This window comes from Sebastes fasciatus, chromosome 8 (assembly GCF_043250625.1).
Source record: "Sebastes fasciatus isolate fSebFas1 chromosome 8, fSebFas1.pri, whole genome shotgun sequence".
NCBI lineage: Eukaryota > Metazoa > Chordata > Actinopteri > Perciformes > Sebastidae > Sebastes > Sebastes fasciatus.
In genome coordinates, this window is record NC_133802.1 from 19539284 (window position 1) to 19545838 (window position 6555).

At 43.1% G+C, this 6555-nt stretch overlaps 1 non-coding gene across 1 annotated transcript; it reads left to right on the forward strand.

The window, feature by feature from the left end:
• Nucleotides 1-5682: 5682 nt before the first annotated feature.
• trnae-uuc (transfer RNA glutamic acid (anticodon UUC)) lies at nt 5683-5754 on the forward strand. The gene has a single exon. It is a non-coding gene; the product is annotated as a tRNA-Glu (tRNA).
• Nucleotides 5755-6555: the final 801 nt, after the last annotated feature.

Here is a 6555-nt window from a genome sequence, read left to right on the forward strand (position 1 = left end):
TACAGAGAAAAATGAGAAGGATAGGAAACTGCTAGGGGCCCAAAAACACACACAGAAACATCTCATCATAAACCTGCATTCACACCCATCCCTGCATGCATTGACCCCCCGCACCTCTGCATCACACGTTCTCACATCTGTGACAATGCCACCGCAGCATGACAAATGCAAACAAAAGGTTCACCTATTCATCACTGTAGCGAAGAGGGTGGGGCTAATTATACAACTGTGAAAATTATGACTTTCCGTTGTTTTGTTTGTCCTCTAAGAGATTACAATGCTGAGGATGGAGGTGTGGAGGGGGGAAAAAATAGCCTCGCAGCTTCTCTGTGAGGGGCCACGCGAAGGCGCGGACACACACAAAAACAAACACAAACACACAAACAGCTTGCGTCCCTGCCGCCTGTGCCTCGTCTCCGCTTGCAGGCATGATTAATCCAGTGTAGAATGGGAAGATTTTGACCCTAAACAGAAAAGTCCTGTTGAGGCTGCGAGAGGCACTGATTTATTTAGGTACCACTCCGTCCACATTAATTATCCCGGCGCAGGTGCAAGCCCAAATTCCTCTTCCCCCAGCTGTACCTATGCTGTGATACACACATACACATGCACACACACAAATAAATAAATAAAGCAAGCACATGCAGCCTGCCCCCATTGCCTTGCCAGGCTGTACTTATAGTGTCTGGGTGGCACAGAGAACACTGGCCGTCACAGCGGTGAAGGATTGCGCACCCAGATTTAGCACAAACGCAAATAACAAACCAAATACACGCACGCAAACAGAGTTTGTCCTGGAGTGTCCTCTCATGCAGCACTGGCTTTCCTGCTTCTACTTCTTCTCACACCACCAATGAATCCTTTACTTCCGTTGCCATACAACAACGGAGGAATACTCTATTACAAATTACAAATTACAAAGTACTGCATTTAAATATTTACTCTATACATTATCCTGAGCATTAATGTACAGTAGCAGCAAACAACCGTTTGCTATGTAAAGATATAGAGGAGTAATGTCTACCTGAGCAGAGAATGAAGTTACTCTCCCTCTGTGTGTGTTGTAAACTGTGCTTTGTTGATATCGCCGGGCTGGCCACGCATGCTTTTAGTGGATGTTCGTGTATGTGAGCGTACCCTACTGGCTAGCTCACGGCCGCCGCTCTGCACTGCTCTCATACGGCGGTTAACTTTTGCCGTTGTTTCCACTGTTAGCGACGGGTCACTGTAGCTGTGACCCGTCGGCTCAGCCGTCGCCATGTTGAGAGCCATGTGGAGGCAACAGCAATGCTCAGAATATCGCATTTAGCACCTGTACTTAAGTAGAACTAAATGAGTTTTAGAGCATTGAAGTCGGCTTTAAAAAACTAAAATATTTAAGGACCATTCTGGAGCTACATAACTTTCTACTAAAGACTTAAATTAGTTGGAGCTCCTCGGTCGCTACAGAGGCGAAAAATACCCCAAAAATCTTTTTAAAGTTAAATAAGTAACTTTCTATTGCATAAGCAATATCTTAATATCGTGTTTTATTATCTTATCTCATGTTTTGAATGTAAACTCTGAAAAGCAAGTAGCAACTACAGCAGTTGGATAATTGTAATTGAGTAAAAGTAAGGTATATCTCTATGAAATGTACTAGTGTACAATTACACAGTATACAAGTGAATGCATTTACTAACTCCCCAGTTCTGCTCACTTCAACTTCATCCACCAACTTTCACCCTCTCCTCCTCTCTTACTTTCCTCCTTGTCGGTTTTGTTGTGAAGTTGCCGTACCCAGGTGACACCAGGCTGGGAGTTACACCTGTGTTTATATCTGCATGTGTGTGTGTGTGTGATATAAACAGCAGCTCCACCACTGTGTGTTCCCCTAACAGAGCTAGTGGTGTGTGATATGTCACAGAGAGCTCCTCTCATTATGGCCTACATTAGCACCCTACCTCGCCCTGATTATTCCCCCGCTGAGCTGAAATCCACAATGCAAGTGTTTTCGTGTGTGTGTGTGGCCGAGAGAGCCGAGAGAGCCGAGAAGAGAGACGGAGGAAGTGAAAAAGAAAGAGAGAGACCTTTCTCCTCTTTAGGATGAACATTGTCTCTTCATCCCAGTGACAGCTTCCTCATTTCTCTAATACAAATGGCTGCCGGTGCTGGTCGGCATGCATCAGGAGCTCGGGAGTGGGCCCCATCACTGCTCCTCTGTCGCTCTCATTTATTACCCAGTTTGTTTGCACTCTTATCCGCGGCCTTGCCCTGCCAGCCCATCCATCAAACACACACAGACACACTTGGGCTCACATATACACACACGTCTGCCCGCTGACAGTCAGCACCTTGCCTTCCTGGCCACTGAGACACATACATACTTAACATACTGCTTCGCGTTTGCATGTGCCCTCGCACACTTATCTCTACGCCCACATATGCTGCCCCAACAACACACACTTACACGTGGAGTTCAAATGGTGAATTCTCCCACGCTTCTTTTTCCCGTCACACCACTCCATCATTGTCATTTGTTCTTTAGCTCTATTTGTTCCTGTACTCTCATTTTCATTCTACGGACACTTTCCTCCAGTCACAAATCCCCACGAGGGCAAGTGTGTATAAGAGTGTGGCATTGATCAAATCCTCACTCATCAATATCAGTCAATATGCATAATCTTATAGATTCATCAATCAATACTTTCATGAATGCCTGGACACAGTTCATGCCATTCCTCGGGGGGTCTGTGAACATAGTGCAGAGGGAAATAAAACAGTGTGTAAAACAAGCAGATCAAAGAGGAAACCCTCTTTATTTCAAAATGGGAAAATGTGATCTGCGTTTCTTTAGCCACAAATGGTTTTACAGATGGCAATGTCAGTGTGTGCGTCAGTCTGTCTATTACTTTGATCCAGACTGAGCTATCACCAGTGTCCGAAATCAACTTTTTGACTCACCGGCCAAGGGTACTGGTGGATGAAAGAAATCCAACGGCAAGCATATTTTGTGTCACATATACATTTGTTTCAGTACATTTCATTGAGATAATAAGATATTATGTTGAATACAAACTTAAAGAAGAGGCCAGAGCAAAATTTGTAGAAAAATAATGTAAATGTACTGATGATAAAGAAATTCAAGCTGAATACTAGACTTGGGCAGTATCTATTTTTCATACCTTCCTGACATTTCATCGAGTATAGGCTACCATACGTCAGGTTTTAATTCCCTCTCTAATATACAGTATAAATCTTAAATTACTGCAAAAATATATCCTTCAAACAAGTTAATTTATTCAAGTGTCTCACCCAAAACTACATCTTACAAGATTACATTAGAATTTACCTTCGCCCAATACTTATTTTTACTGAATAGAGTCTGAACACATCACAAAGTGGCCACTCACCCGATACTGGATCCCAGTATGGGGGACGGACCGCTGCATGGAAGGGAGGATGTTCCCACTGTAACATACTCTTGTTGGACTAACAGGTGCTTGGTGTGTCTAAATTTCGGACCCTGGTATCGCAGTAACTACTTGATGGATTGCCATTAAATTTTGGTCATTCGTGGTCTCCAGATGAATCCTACTCACTTTGGGGATTCCTCTAACAAAAAACAGGTCAAAGTTCTTATCTCAACACCTTCTGAATGGATTGGCACTGAATCTTATACTAATTTGTATACTAATTTTATACAGACCAAAATTTTCAATGTGTCCAAGACTTAAGTTTATGCTAAATACAGAACACATAATCCAGGCTAAAAGAAACACAGTTGAAGCTGCCAAATGTAGGAAGACCAGCTGGCAAAAGAAAAAACTCCCGATGTGTGAATGCGTAAATTAACAGACTTATTAATTTAACGGAACACTCAAAAGCCAGATATAGTCGTCTAGAAATAAACAGTTTTTAAATGTGTAACGGATGAATGGATTACACCTAATCATGCCCATTAAGAAGGACGCGGCGTGTATGACTATTTCAATCTTCTTTCAGCTGCGTCCCCGTCTCCGGCGGTGTGAAACGGACTCAAGAGCAAGTAAAAAAAATAAATATAAAAATATAATTCAAAGCAGTAAGCACCCACAGCATACAGCCAGCTGTCCTTCCTGTAATTGTCAGTTTAAACTGTGTTTTTTTCAGCCTGGATTATGACTTAAACTTTTTCATATGTGTATAATATTACTATACGATCCGCGCACTCAGCTCTGATTGGTCAGTAGTCAGTGCTTTTATACGAGCTGATCTCTTATCTGGAACATAACCTGCTCCGGAGCAGGTTAGCTGTTCAGCATAAGTTACCATGGCGATCTACCCCGGTAAGAAGTGATCCACCTTCGTAGGACGAAGGTAACTCTGAGTTAACCCTGAAGTTACCTCGATAACGCCAAATACTGCTTCGTAGAACAGGCCTCTTGACTCCTGGGGATAACAACAGTGTATTTACACGGTTCAGTGCAACTCTTGTACCAGACAGCACTAAGACCACAGCATAGATTTTTCACACTGTCTCAAGGTCGCATCACTGACCAAAACCCATCACCTTCCTGTAAAATGCTACTTCACTAAAGCCATATTTTTCTATTCCAGGGACGGGTCAGCCAGAGATAATCAATACCTTTAATTATGTTTACCGGAGGACTCACTTATATCGGCACGTCAAATGGGAAATAATGGGAAAATGAATGTTTCCAACCATTCAGGATAAGAGTTTGTTTTGTAATCATCCATTTATTAAAATATTCTTTCATATGCAAATTAAATACACCGGGACATTTAGATAAAAAAATACTAATCTGCTTTTTTACACAATAAGACACTTTCACAGACACTCTCACAAACCACTGTGTGCCCACACACACACAGACTCACACAGAGCATGTTTGGGGGCCAGCTGCCAGCAAATGAAGGATCTCCCTCCCAATTCACTTGTTATTGTGCTGTCTGGGTGACAAGTATACCTATAGAGTGAGTATTTATTTCCGGAATGTTTTGTTCCGTTTTCCTGCAATGATGAATGTTTCTTTTATAAATCCATCGCCAGGCTTTTTAAACCATAAACAATATTTCTCCAGCCCAGATTCCTTGTGCAGCAGTCTTGGGGAACCTTGAGATTTCCAGGCTCTGATTTAATGGCTCGTAATTCTTGAAAGGCAATCCTTCTTCACCCTCCGCCGCTTAGATGCACCATCCTTCCGGCAGCCCACCACGCTCGGCCTCTGCTCCCCTCTGGATCCCCAGGCCGGTCCAAACGCCAGTTAAAACTACTCAGCTGGAAACAGCATCATGCCCCCTCCTGTCACTGGCATTGGATTAGCGGCTATGGGCTGACAGGACAGAGCATCCTGTTACAGTTTTTTGTAGATGTGTGAGTAATGCTACTGAGAGCTTTTAGGTGGTTCTAGGATCAGCAACAGGAAGACGTTGTTTAAATATGTATGTCATGTTCTAAGGATATCTTGTATTCTCTTCTGTTTGCAGTATTGATGAAAAAATATCAATAAACAGCTGTAGATATAGAGCCTGGCCACACAGACGCTATGTGGATGTGGAAGCTAAAAACTGGATTTCAGATTATGAGGCTGACCGTCGGTTAGATGTAGCAGCTGCAGTAATGCGGCCGACATGTCAATCCAGGGTTGAAAGGTTGACCTTAGCTTAGACTTCATAGTAACCAAATGACAAGTATTCAATTCCCATATGTTCTAGCGGTTAGGATTCCTGGTTTTCACCCAGGCGGCCTGGGTTCGACTCCCGGTATGGGAATGAATCTTTGCATTCATATCTTACCTCTAACAATTGCCATTATTGTAATTTATATATCAGTACGAATATATATAGTGATACAGTGAGGAGATACACGTCAGCTAAAACCACAATATCACTCTATATTTCACCTGCTTGGCAGTAATGTTAGCTGACCAGACGAAGGTCTCTCAATGCATCGATGCCGATACTGTGTATCCAGCTTCAGCCTCCCGACCGTGTTCAGAAGGAACAGGGGAGACACTGGAGTTTTGGTCGGAGACGATAAAGTAACTCTTCTGCAGTGTGTAATGTGCGCCCATTCACGTGGGAGGTGGAGCGAGTGAGAACGAGCGCGGTGTGTGAGTGAAGGCAGGCAGGCAGGCAGAGGAGCAGAGTGCAGCGTCGACTCCGGCCCTGGAGACCAAAGTTACGGTCTCCAGGGCCGTGGTTGGGGGGCTGGAACAGGATTAGTTGACACTGTTTTGTAGGACAGGCTTCACTAGATATAACGTTGCGGTTTTGGTGCTTCTGTGTAGTTTGTGTTGGAACAGCGTAGCAACACGCGAGCGCGCATAGGAAACACCGACCCGCAATGATTCATAAGAGTGTAAGTGTAAGAAGTTACAAACAGTCCCTTTAAGGTACATTTTGAACAAATAAAAAAAAAATGTGTGATTAATTTGCGATTGGACTATGGACAATCACGCAATTAATCGCGAATAAATATTTTAATCAATTGACAGCCCTAATATATGTATATGTATTTATATGTATATACATACATACATACACAGATACATATACATACATCATAGCATA